We start from the raw sequence: 13,974 nt of genomic DNA on the forward strand, positions 1-13,974 counted from the left end.
GATCTCTTAGATACACCACAGAGGGCAAATGAGACTTCAATTTAATATCTCTTCCAAATGACAGGCACCCCATCCTCAATATTGCAACTGAATGTCATCCTTAATTTTGCGCTCAAGTTTCTCCAGTGGGACTGGAACCCGCAATTTGACTCAGAGGTGGGAGCACTGCCTACTCTGTCACAGTTACACCTTCATTATGTATGCATTAGACTTTGTTTATGTAGTGCAATTATGTCAGCTAAATTGGTTTCGAAGGACCAGGAGTCACGTGTCATAGTAGGAGTACTCATAGTTATGAGAGAGTGGAGCTAGTTTGGCTTTTGGGAAAGTCTTCACTTCCTAGAAAACAGTGGGTCTCTGATACAGGCTGCTGCATTGAGTGATGTATGCTAATTCCCTGGATTTCATCCTGTAAGAGTTAGAGCTGTTTTGATCTGGAACAGAGATCCATTCTGCAGTGAATTCAGAATCAGGTGGTCATGTTTTGATCTGTTTAGGGGATCAGAGAAGAATTTCTGTATTCCTTCTCCCCCAAGTTGTCCTGGACTTTTAACATCTAGTTTATCTGGCTTGCCCAGGGAATTACATGACTGCAGGCAAATGAGGAATGTATGTATTATGATGCATAAGGCACCAAAGATGTGAAACAGAATGCATGGACCAGTCAGTCTTTTCTATTCATTTTCGTATGGTTGTGAGATCCATTATAGAAAAAAGAATTATCTACACTTGATATGTAGTCAGTGCTGTAACATAGGAAACATTTTGGTTACTAATTTTGGTAGCTAATTTGGTTACTCAGATAGTTTTCAGACAAGACTAGTCAGGACATCAAGGATAACTTCACCTACAATTCTTCAAAATTGTGCCTTGAGACCTTCACCATCCATCCAATAGATAGGACCTCAGTTTAACATCGCAGAAAGACAATTCCCCAACGATGCAAAACTTCCTCTGTACTGCATAAACGTGTCAGCCTGATTTTTGTGCTCATGTCTTGGACTAGGACTTGAACCCAGAGTTTTGTGACTTAGAGGTATCAAGTTACAACTGACTCTCAATGCATTCTTTGTAAACAGGTACTGAAATGTCTTAGCTCTATAATAATTCACCACTACTAAGAACCCAACAAAATGAATGAAGGTTTCAAAAGACACTTCAGAACACATCACAGCAAAATGTGACAATGCAATTGTATTTGATTTACAACCAAAAAATGAAACTACAACAGCTATCATCTGCTTTAAGCCAGGAAAATTTATGCATTCTTCCTCCACAGGTCAGTGTAGCCCAGAGGTGTAGTCAAACACATTGCAATTTCTTTGAGGCTGCCGCATCATCTTTCACCTCAGGTTACAGAAGTGACTTTTATTACACATTCATGAAAGAAAGATACATTTCATGACATGGATCAGCAAGCTCCCTATAATTTCAGAACCTCATTCTTTTGACCATCACTGCCCTCAGCTACAATAGTACTTTACAAAAATTTCATGCCTCATCCATCAGATCAATAAGGAGATATCACAAAAGCCATCAAAAAAATCTTTATTCACAATGGCTCCTGGCCAAATTCTACAGACTATCAGTCTCCTTCCTCTGTTCTCAGAACAGGGATGATTAACAACCTGCCAACCCCTTCAAAAGGCAATACACCTGCTGCTTCTGACTTCCCAAAATCTAAATTAGCTCATGCAATTTTAAAACTGAAACAATCCGAAGGCAAAATTAAAAGGTGAAAAACCAAGAACACCAATTCAGATTGCTCTAAAATTTCAACTTTTTCTCCCCGCTTGAGAAAGCCACCTCCACATCATGGCCCTAATTTGAGCTCAGTGCCGAGGGTGAGATGGGTTAAGGGCAGTTTCAAGTTTCTGACATTATCGCTTGTTTAATCAAAGAGGTGTGTTTCTGTTCTTTTGCTCAGCAAGTTCAAGTTAGTGGCTGTACTTCCCTCAGGGAGGGGAATATCAGAATGGAAGGAAATGGGCGCCTGATTTCTACTCATGTTCATTGCCTGGCTTCTGAAAAATGTATGCCTCTTACATCTGAGAAGGGAGCACAAAGAGATGGCAGAGTAATTAAACAACAATTTTTGTTCTGTCTTCTCAGAAGAAAATGCAAATAAATTGCCAGAGGTGCCAGTCTTTTGAAGCAAGATTCTCTTAAAGCAAGAGTTTTTTGGGAAAGAGGAATAAAATTAAAATTATTACTAAAAAAAAGTGCTCAAGAAATGTAAGGGATTGAAAACTGATAAAGTCCTGGTAATGAATATGTCAGGGCACTAAAAGAGGTGGCGATGGAAATACTGGATGCGTTTATTGTCATCTTTCAAAGTTCTGTAAATTCTGGAACAATCCCAGCAGGTTAGAGGATGGCAAATTCAAAGTGTATGGGACTAGTGGTAATATATTGGCATGGTTGCAGAACTGGTTAGCAGAGAAGAAACAGAGAGCAGGAATAAATAGGTTGCTCTCAGAGTGGAAGGTAGTTTCAAGGGGAATACCACATGGATCAGTGCCTAGATTCCAGCTATTCACAATATAAACTGATGATTTGAATCGCATCTTTTTTCTAGTTTTGTTTCCTGGCTGTACAGGTCATATTCAATCATGAAATCACATAATATTTAATAATTAAAATTTCTGGAGTTAACACTACAAGACCAGTGTTGGCACAAAATGATTTTGGATTTACACCAACTTTGAAACAATAATGTGAATTGGGAGCCAGGCCCTAGTGGCAGCAATTTGAGATTTATTTGATAACACATGGAGTGTAAAGCTAATGTAATTTTGGACTTGGTTTACAAACTGCACAGCAGTCTATTAAACACAAGCATATTCTATCTGCACTGAGAACATCTAAAGCTCCTTCCTAGAAACATGGACATTGTTAAGTGTTTTAAAGAGGGCTCTTTCCATTTGTCTCTGAGCAAGCACATAGTTCACTCCAAGACAGGCATAATAATCCAAGCCAGTTAATGTAAATGTGATTCTAACTGTCTGGAAGCTGAAACACAGTCTCGCATAAATGCACACTTAAAGCTCTGCTGCTTCAATTGAAATTAATGCAAACATTAAAGACAGGAAAGCAAAATATTGCAGATGCTGGAAATCTGAAATCAAAACAGAAAATGCTGGAAATATTCAGCAGATCTGGTACCCTCTGTGGAAAGAGTGAAAAAGAGAGTTATTGTTTCAAGTTCCAGCCCTTCCACCAGAGTTGGAACACATTCGAGATGCGGCAGGTTTTAAGCAAATGAAATAGGTAGGGGAAGGGAAGGAAAAAGAACAAAATAAAAAGTAGGCAATTGGGAGGGAAAGAGGGGAGTGTAAATGTCAAAAATGTTTGACATGCAGGAGTAAAGGGACATGAAAAGAAGTGAAGGAGGTATCGATGGTAGGATGATAAAAAACTGCCATCCAAATGCAGAAACAAGAGAAAAAATATAGTTAAATTAAAACCTTCAAATAAATCAAAACAAAATGGCAACAAATATTGCTACTGAAAATGCTGTTAATGAGTTTGTTAAACATTAGAATACCACAAAGATTCAGTAAACACATTTTTCAATATCATAAAAGGGTTTAGGAAAAATCTCCCAAAATATGATGGTACTTTTTAAACTTTTTTTTGCAAATTTTTCAACTGTTTCTGACTCTGAAGTAACGTAGTGACCTGGAGAAATACACATAGAACTATAATACTGGCTAGACACTTTTGAAAAATGATAGCTTTTGTGGTTATAGGAAAATCACAATAGTGTTTATTTCTTTCTGGGTCAAATTCGATTTCAGTTTAAATCACTGGTTTATCACATGTCATGCATACACAATTACAGTTCTGTGAGTAATGGAATTAATCACATCCTTTCATATTATTTGTTATATAATATTTAAAAGAATGATGATAATAACATAACAAATCAAGCTGGAGTAGGTCATGTGGATTTTGAACTTGCTGCATCATTCAAAACAAACATGGCTGATCTAATTAAACACCTCCCCACATTATCCTGATAAGCCTGTTTTTCTTAGTATTCTAAATGCTAGAATTCACTGTCTTGAATGTATCAATGACTGAGTATCCACAACTCTCTGAAAAGCGATTGACCACCCATTGTCAACTGAGATACCAGAAACAACAACAGCAAATTCAGTCTTGTGGACTCTCCACAATCCTTCTTGCCAACATCTGAGGCTTAGTTCTCAAAATTGAGAAAGCCATCTCACAGAATTGTCAAGTAACAGCCTGACATAATCACACTCACACATTTGTACCTTACAGACACTGTCCCAGGCGCCATCAACACCATTCCTGGGTATGTCCCATCCCACCCGCATAACAGATCCAGCAGAGATGGCACCATAATGGTGATACAATCAAATGTGAATTACATTGGGAGGCTTCAATATTGAATCTGGACCCCATGAAGTTTCAAGGTGTCAGGTCAAATCAGTGGCTAAAGAAAAATCCACTCCCAACTCCCAAATTTGGGAGTGGATTTTTCTTTACTTCTCCAGTACTTCTCCATATTGAGTGCCACTTGGTGGAAGCACTGAGAGTTGTGAGGGTGCAGAATTTGTGCTGGGTGTGGATTTCAATGTCATCACCAAGAGTGGCTCTACAGTATCACTACTGATCAAGTTGAATGTCAATGGTCCAGGACATCACGGAGGAATTCCTCAGGCTAGAGTCCTATGCCCAAACATGTCCAAATGGAGCAAAATTCAGACAATATCCAGGCTTTGGTTGACGAGTGGCAAGCAACAGTTGTGCCACACAAGTGCTAGACAATGACCATCACTAACAAGAGAATCTAAAGACTATCCTTTGAAATTTAATGGAGTTAGCATCACTGAATCTCCCACTATCAACATCAATGACCAGAACCTGAACTAGACTAGACATGTGAACACTGTAGATGTAGGAGCTGGTAAAAAGGCTAGGAACTCTGCATGGCGTAACTCATTTATTGACACTCCAAAGTCCACCCACCATCTATAAAGCACAAGTCAGGAGTGTCATGGAAATTTCTCCACTTTTCTTGATGAATGCAGCTCCAATGATACCCAAAATGCTTGGCACCCTCCAGAAGAAAGCAGCTCACTTAATTTGCACAACATCAACAAATACTTCCTCACTCCCTCTACCATCAATGCGCCATAGCAGCAGTGTGTACCAACTATAAGGTACACTTTAGAAACTGACTAAATCTCCTTAAACAGCACTTACCATGACCATAACCACTATCATTTGGAAATACAGAGGAGCAGATACAAGGGAAAAAAATAACCATTTGCAAGTTCCACTCCAAATCTCTCACTCCTGACTTGGAAACCTATTGCTGTTCCTTAAGTGTCACTGGGTCAAAATCCTAAACTCCTTCCTTCCAGCACTGTGGGTGTTCATTAGTCTGCAGCATCAAAGGCTGCAGCAATTCAAATAGACAGTTCACCACTACCTTTTCAAGGGGAACTGGGGAAGGGTAATGTCTGCTGAACCAGTCTGTGAACATCTTGAGTGAATATAAAGACATTCTCTCACAGCATATTTACATCCTTATTACTACCTACTTTGCCACCTAACTTTATATTGTCAAGCTGCCCCAATCATGTTAACATTTTCTCAATGTCCTATTGTCACGTCGCTAATATCAGCCGTTGTAAAATGTCTTTCAAGAATGGAAATAGTGATATAATTATAACATTCTGATGTCCCTTGACTATCTAGGTAATTTTTAAATTAGTTTAATGTCTGTTTTTTTCCTGTCTCTCTTCCTCCCCCACCTCAAAAGGAGTGATTCATGTTGGGGTATAACCCAATAGACACATGAAATGATCGGCAGCTAAGACTATACACATACCAGTTGCAGAGTGGTCATCAGAAGGCAATCAGAAAGCAACATTCTTTCAGATTTCTGTGCACCCAGCCACATAGCAAACCTCCTTGTTAAGCCACAGGCACATTAAGCCATTAGTGCTGACCCCTCTGCTACACAAGCTGACTTCAGCTAGTAGCATGAACTGAAATTAAGTATGGTTTTCCACTGGACCATATTAGACTCATTTTTAATTAAAAATGTCAACCATGAAAATATTAAAATTACTTTATGGTTTATGGGGTGCAAAATAAAATAAGCTACAAATGTCAGCTTTGTTGAATCAGTCACATCTTGCCTTTAAATCAGAAAGTGATAGTTCAAGCACTGATCCAAGCTTTTAATCACATAATCTAACCATCGCAATGCACCACTGAGAAAGAGAGTGGTGCCATTGTTTGAATGAGATATTAATAAAATATTCCATGGCACTATTCCAAGTACAACTGGGGATGCTACCAGTATCACTTCAATCACCACAACAAAAACAGATCAAATGTTTTTTTCAATCTTCTTCTAAGTTTATGAACTCTTACAAGTGATTATACAATAGTAACTGCACTTTGAAAAGTTACTCATTAATATGACACACTTTGGAAGATGCTTTATAAATTCAAATTCTTTTTTGTACGTTCTTAATGTGGCCATGAAAATGTTGCCACTGCCATCTGGGTTTTCTGACAATATGTTTGAAGCAACTAGTAGCTGAGCATATGCAGAATAAAAGTGCCCAAAATTTGACTCGAAGCTGAAAGCCAGAGAAAGATCAGCCAGGATATAAAAAGGACACATCCTCTCCATCTCTCTCTCGTGTGCTTACCAGTGTTTTAAACATTTGAGCAGTGCAAAAGACAAACAGAGAGAAGAGTTTCCCTGGAGCTGATCTTAAATAACTACTCCATAACACATACACCTCAAACAAAACCATTTAGAAACCAACTGCAATTTTCTGATACAATCCTAAAGAAACCCCAGTGGTTCAAGGGGCAGAGGAACCTTGGATGAACCTGGAAATACATTCCCTACTGAAGACCAGGCGTGCAGCATTCAAGTCAGATGACCCAGAGCTGAACAGAAAATCTATATATGATCTCCACAAAGCCATCAGGGATGCCAACAGGGAGTACCGGACAAAGTTAGAGGCCCAAACCAACTGTACAGGATCCCGCCATCTGAGGCAAGGCCTAAACAACATTACAGGATACAATATGAAGGAGAGCAAGATAGTGGACAAAGACACATTCCTCCCTGATGCACTCAATGCTTTCTGTGCTCGGTTCAAGCAGAATGCCAGCAGCAGTATGTCACCTGCCTTAACATCCCCAGTCACACCAGTGCTCACTGTCAGCACCCAAGGAAAGCTGCGGGCCTGGACAGAGTTTCTGGCTGAGCACATGGATTCTGTGAGAACCAGCTGGTGGAGGTATTCACTGATATCTTCAACCTCACCCTCCTACAAGCCATTGACCCCATCCACTTCAAGATGACCACCATCATCCCAATATCAAAGAAAATATATGCAACGTGCCTTAAGGACTACCACCCAGTGGCTCTGAACTCCATTGTCATGAAGGGTTTTGAGTGGCAGTTCATGGTCCACATCAACTTTAGTCTCCCAGCTGCCTCAATCCACTACAATTTGTCTATTAATGTAGCAGGTCCTCAGCAGACACCATTTCCCTAGCCCTGCCCTCATCCCTGGATCACCTGGTCAAGGACACCTATATCAGACTCCTGCTCATCAAGTACAGCTCCGCCTTCAACAACATATTCCCTCCAAACTGATCTCAAAACTCTCATACCTAGGTCTCAACTCCACCCTCTGCAACTGGATCCTCAGCTTTCTGACCTACAGAGCACAATCAGTGAAGATAGGCGACTACACCTTCTCTACGATAACACTCAGCAACCAGAGCCTCCCAAGGATATGTTCTCAGCCCCCTATTATACTCCCTGTATACCCATGACTGTGTTGCCAAATTTCAAATGATCGCCAGCTACAAGTTTGCTGATGATGCCACCTGGTAGGTCAGATATCAAACAACGATGATGTCAGATACAGGAAGGAGATAGAAGGCTTGGTGACAAGGTGCAGTGATAACAACCCCTCTCTCATCATCGGCCAAACTAATGAACTGTTCATTGACTTCAGAAAGAATAGAGGATAACATGACCCCATTACAGCAACAGAGCTGAGGCTGAGAGGGTTGAGAGCGTGAAGTTCCAAGGAGTGACAATAATCGACAACCTGTCATGTACCTTCCACCTTCTGGTATAATGCGCCAATTCCATTCTTGAGCAATTTCGCAATGCACAACAGCCACATCATTTAAACTAATCGGGTCAGAATCGCATTATAACCAATAAAGGTGATGAAAGTTTGTATTCTATAAATAATGGTCGAAATTCAATTGCATAAAAGCCAATTCACATTGAAGAAACACACATTATAGCAGAACCAACTGTAGCTGCGACGGTGAAGAAGGAGCAGTAATGCCTCTTCTTCCTCAGGCAGCTCAGGAAATTTGGCATGTCCATACGGACCCTCACCAACTTTAACTCTCTGGGTACCTAACAGTCTGGTATGGTAACTAATCTGCCCAGGACCATAAGAAACTACAAACGTTTGTGTGCACAGCCCAGACCATCATGGAAGCCACCTTTCCATTCATGGACTCCATTGATACAGTTTGGTACTGTAGAATGCCAACATGAAAGACTCATCCCATCCCAGTAATGCTCTCTTACAACCTCTTCCATCAGGCAGAAGCTTGAACATGCACCAACAGATTCAAGAACAGCTACATCCCTGCCACTGTTAGACTGATGAGTGGACTGTCTAATGTCAAATAATGCTGATTGCTAATGCTGACCTTGCCTAGCGCATGCCCTGGGCTATGTAACCTGTATGCCTCTGTCCCAGTTTGATGATCAGTATTTCCTTGCTGACTATGTTAAAAATTATATAACATCAGATTATAGTACAACAGATTTATTAAAAGTACAAGCTTTCGACGCACTGCTCCTTCATCAGGTAGCAAGTAGGGCAGAATCATAGAGCACAGAATTTACAGTAAAAGCTCAAAATATCATACAACTGAGGCGATGTATTAAAAAAAAACTTAGATTGCTGTTAAGTATTTAATCTTTACGTCCTGCCACACTAACTATTTGATGAAGGAGCAGCACTCCGAAAGCTTGTCCTTTCAAATAAACCTGTGAACTATGACCTGGTGTTGTGATTTTTAAGTTTGTCCACCCCAGTGGAACACATGCACCTCCACAACTTTCTTACTATGAACAGCCAGAACTGCTCATAAACAAAGCTTTTCATTGTACTTAGGCACACGTGACAATAAATCAAATCAAATGCTGTTAGAAAGGGAGTCTAGGAGTTTGACTCCAGACACAATGAAAGAACAATAATGTAGTTCCATGTTAGAATGGTGCATAGCTTGGATAGGAATTTGCAAGTGGTGGTGTTCCTGTGTGTCTGTTACCTAGTACTTTTTTGTAGTAAAGATTGCAGTTCTGGAAGGTAATAACAAAAAGGCAGAACCGAATATTGCAAAAATGCTCTCTCCTGATTGCTGTCTAGTAACTTCTAGCTATCCCTTATTCCCAATTCCTTCACCTCTATGACATCTGCTCCCAGGAGGACCAGTTCCACCACAGAACACGTCAGATGGCCTCCTTCTTGAAAGACTGCCATTTCCCCTCCCACGTGGTTGCTTATGCTCTCCAGCGCATCTCATTGACTAACCGCACCTCTGCCCTCGAATCCCACTCTTTCAACCGCAAGAAGGACAGAACCTCCCTGGTCCTCAACTTCCATCCCACCAACCTCCGTACACATCACAATACCCTCTGTCATTTCTGCCACCTACAAATGGACCCCACCACCAGAGATATATTTCCCCCCCCACCCCTATCCGCTTTCCGTAAAAAATGTTCCCTCCGCAACTATCTCATCAGGTTCACATCCCCAACAACCCACTCTCCCCTTCCGGTTCCTTCCCCTGCCACCGCAGGAACTGCAAAACCTGCACCCACACCTCCCCCCTCACCTCTGTCCAAGGCCCCAAATGAACCTTCCACATCTATCAAAGTTTCATCTGCACTTCCACACATGCCATTTACTGTATCTGTTGCTCCCAATGCGGTCTGTTCTACATTGGGGAGAAAGGACGCCTACTTGCAGAGCGTTTCTGAGGACATCCCCGGGACACCCGCACCAACCAACCCCACTGCCCCATGGCCGAATACTTCAACACCCCCTCCCACTCCGACGAGAACATACAGGTACTGGGCCTCCTCCATCACTACTCCCTTTCCAACCGACGCCTGGAGGAAGAATGCTTCATCTTCCACTTCGGGACCCTCCAACCCCACAGCATTTCACTAGTTTTCTCATTTCCCCTCCCTCCACCTTACCCCAGTTTCAACCTTCCAGCTCAGCACTGCCCTCATGACCTGTCCTACCTGTCCATCTTCCTTCCCATCTATCCGCTCCACCCTCCCCTCCAACTTATCACCATTACCCCACCTCCACCCAGCACTGTCAGCTACCTTCCCCCAGCCTCATCCCACTCCCATTTATCTCACCGCCCCCGAAGCTCTCAGCCCCATTCCTGATGAAGGGTTTTTGCCCGAAACGTCGATTCTCCTGCTCTTCCGATGCTGCCTGACTTGCTGTGCTTTTCCAGCACCACACTCTGCATCTGCAGTCCTCACTTCCGCCTTGCTATAAAGTAAGACAAGTGACCCCACATCCAGAGATGTCCCTGTGTCTGAACTGTCCGTCATATACATCAACGCATGGTGACTGTCAAATATAATGATAGCTCGCACTCAGGCAACGTTTCTACATAACACAAATGTGAGGAGGGACAGTAGATCAATAATACGAAGCGACTGATTGGATTAACGTTCCCACAGAAACTCGCAAACGGGTCGGAGGGTGAGGGTTTAGAAACGGGTCAGAATTTCCATCTGCCGTCAGAAAGGCCAGAATCACAAGGCGATAGTCACGGCAGCTGGCAAGCTGCCAGCCCGTCTAATGAAGAACAATCTATTCAGTAATTGCCTCAATCTCTCAAAAATCATATCCTCCAAAGTGATTCACTGACCCTCCCCCCCCCCCCCGATTAATCGTATCAGGTTAAATTTTAATCTAAATCTGTGCGACAATGTTGCTCTTTCAACAAATCAAAGGCAAAACAATGTTAGATCCAGCCAACACTTAATGCCCTGTGTTGTTTTAGCCTCTATAGTACAATGGGGAGTCTGCTGAGGCGTTCATTCTGCATCATCGTGGCTACTACTCCTTCGGTTTGCAAAAGACAAATATCACAGAGCGAGTGCGTTAGTACCTCTCACATGTGGCGTTCAACAGGAACCAAAACTTCCTGCTTTGGGAGGAACTGAAGTGCAGTGGTTTATAATTTCCGAACAACACAAATCGGATTATTGCAAATAAAAGCAGCCGCGCACCACAATCAACACGCACTAGCTTCTTACCTCCTCTTAGGTGAGACAGACCGGGACTAATGAACCAACAAAGATAAAGGAGCGACAATTCCTGAGGTCTTGCATAACCCACAAAACCGAAACGCTCTGCTCAGTTGATCCGCATCCCGTTGCTCCGGGGGTTGGGCTGAGTTCAATGCCCCTTAAAGTGTAAGATAAACGGTTGTGAGAAACAGACAATGCTTTCAGGAGACGGGCGCGGTTTCCAAAAGCAGGCGTGGGTGCCCAGTCTCTGCATGTGCCCGCCTTCCACTTTTCAGGCAGAATGAGCAACAAACCGAGTCCACAAAATCCAACAGCAGCATTTCAGTACATGTGCCAGTGTGAAGGCACCGCCATCCAGTACAGGTCCGCCCCGCCTCCCTCTCTCTCTCTCTCTCAGACTCCTGGCATAATTGTCTGCTTATTGGCAAACACTGGCGAGATATTTATGAGACTTTTAATGTACTGCGATACAAAGAATCAAATTCGGCGGTTATCCACGAGGGAACGCCTTTTTATTTTGACCATCGTTTGATACTGGAGGAGTGTGGATTCCACAATGTAGCCTGGCTTTGACTGAAGTCAGCCAGGAACTCAAAACAACAGCACACCTGCTCCGGAGAGACTGCAAAATGACTAGGGGGGTTTGACATTGGTTTCCAAGACTGTAACTAGAGGGCTTTGGTTCAAGATCATCTGTCAGAGACAAATGGGAGGTGAGGAAAATGTTTGCATATGCAAAAAGTTCTTAGGACGTGGAAAGCTTCCTCAGAATCAGGGTTGGAGTCAAAATGTCGAACAGAGAAGTAAATGAATATTGGATAAGTCATTTAAAGAAGGGGGTAACGGGTAAGATTCTCTTTCAGAAAACCGACACTGGAACCAGAAGCCAAATGGGCCATTGTCAGGGAGCAGAGTGATGCTAGCTGACCGTCACTGCATTTGTTCACATTGCTGTGCTTTCGTTACGTAAACAGAGCATGATTATATCAGTGTATTCACAGAGTGTTCCAACTCTGTTGCCACTTTTCTACAATATGGGAAATGAATTAGTTACATTTCTGCCTCCAAGTATTCTGGAGCCTCCTTTAGGACAAGGGAGAAATTACACCGGAGTGCCCCCACACACCCAAAAGCCACATCACAGCATAGATCATTTACAAATTAAAAATAGCATCGTCGCTGCTTTTGGTTTCTTTGAAGCTGCAGCATTCATGGAAAGGCCCTCAGCCGCAGTCAGTTCCTGGGCATCTTGGAGCTGCTTCTCCCTGTTTTGCATCGACAATGAAAAATATAATAGTTTTCCAACTAGCGTTACCGAGTAATTGTACCCACGAACAGTATGTTGACAAAATCAATTTCTGGACAAGGAAAAACGCCCTCAATGTAGGCAATCACTGAAAAAGTTCAAAACCAATAAAGATGTAAAGAAAGACAGGAACAAATGAAACAATTGCCTTCCAATTCTGTATTCATTTTGTTGTCAAGATGCAGAGCAATCCGTATCCACAAGCATCAAGTGTTATTTGTGTATGGAAGCTAACATCACAAATTAATCAGAGAGATCAGCTTGGAAACTGCAAGCCCTGCAACCTCACATCATGGCCACAGATTTTCTGTTTGTATGTCATGTGGCTACTGAAAATCTTCAAAATAATCCAACATTCTCAAACAATAAAAATAGAATTAAATTTATTCAGCCAAAATGAATCAGCAGTTCATCACTTTTATTTAATGCTCCATTTTGAATGATAAAACATCTCCTTGGTGAGAAAAATGTTTTCACTTCAATAGAATGTAGCCATATCTGTGATGAATGTGTCAAAATGCTTCACTTACTTTGGAGTAACAATGACTGGTGTTAGGCAGTCAACCATGGCAATCATTCTACCTTGGCAACATGTAACCAACAGCAATAAAATGTACACAATTTTGCTTGGAGCATTGGTGAAGATGTAAATTTTGAATTATATTGCAGAAAATAGAGATGACAAGCTGTGCAAGCATCAGCAGGTATTGAATTATTGCATTGTATTTAGAAGAAAAAAAACAGGATTTTAAAACAATGTGCACTTATTTATTTAAGAATCAGCCAAAACAGGCAATGAATATTGAGATACTGAAAATCATGAGCAAAGTAAAAAGGAAAGACAGAAAGTTTTTATTTATGCAATATTTTAATGTGGCTCTCAAAACAACAAATAAGCTTGAAGTGAAATGACTGGGATGTAGATAAATATGTCATCAAATTTATTCACATGCCGAAACTAACAAAACAAATGATAAGTTGATCTGTTTTTGGTGGTGTCAGTTGGGGGAGGGATGTTAGTCAGGACATTAGCTAAGCTTTGTAGCATGGGACCTTCACATGCTCTTGCACCAAAGGAATACAAAGAGTTAGGGTTTTGTGATGGAATGGAACAGGACTGGCAAATTATGATATGCAAAACTGCACACAGCAATGGCAGAGAGGGTCAACTCAGTCTCCACTCTGGGGAAGGGGGTGCCAGCTGGGGAGAAGGAAAAACATTACTGGTGTGTGAACACATACTGATCTGGCAGTGAGTAACTTATCCCTA

The 13,974-nt window shown here is 41.7% G+C and overlaps 1 protein-coding gene across 1 annotated transcript in view; it reads right to left on the reverse strand.

The window, feature by feature from the left end:
- Positions 1-11,911, reverse strand: part of LOC132824966 (MOB kinase activator 3B) — a 164,608-nt gene extending 152,697 nt beyond the window's left edge. Inside the window, exon 1 of the mRNA XM_060839895.1 lies at positions 11,405-11,911. The gene's annotated coding sequence lies outside the window, so the exon portion shown is untranslated. The remainder of the gene's footprint in view (positions 1-11,404) is intronic.
- Positions 11,912-13,974: the final 2,063 nt, after the last annotated feature.

Source organism: Hemiscyllium ocellatum, chromosome 2, assembly GCF_020745735.1.
Source record: "Hemiscyllium ocellatum isolate sHemOce1 chromosome 2, sHemOce1.pat.X.cur, whole genome shotgun sequence".
Classification (NCBI taxonomy): Eukaryota; Metazoa; Chordata; class Chondrichthyes; order Orectolobiformes; family Hemiscylliidae; genus Hemiscyllium; species Hemiscyllium ocellatum.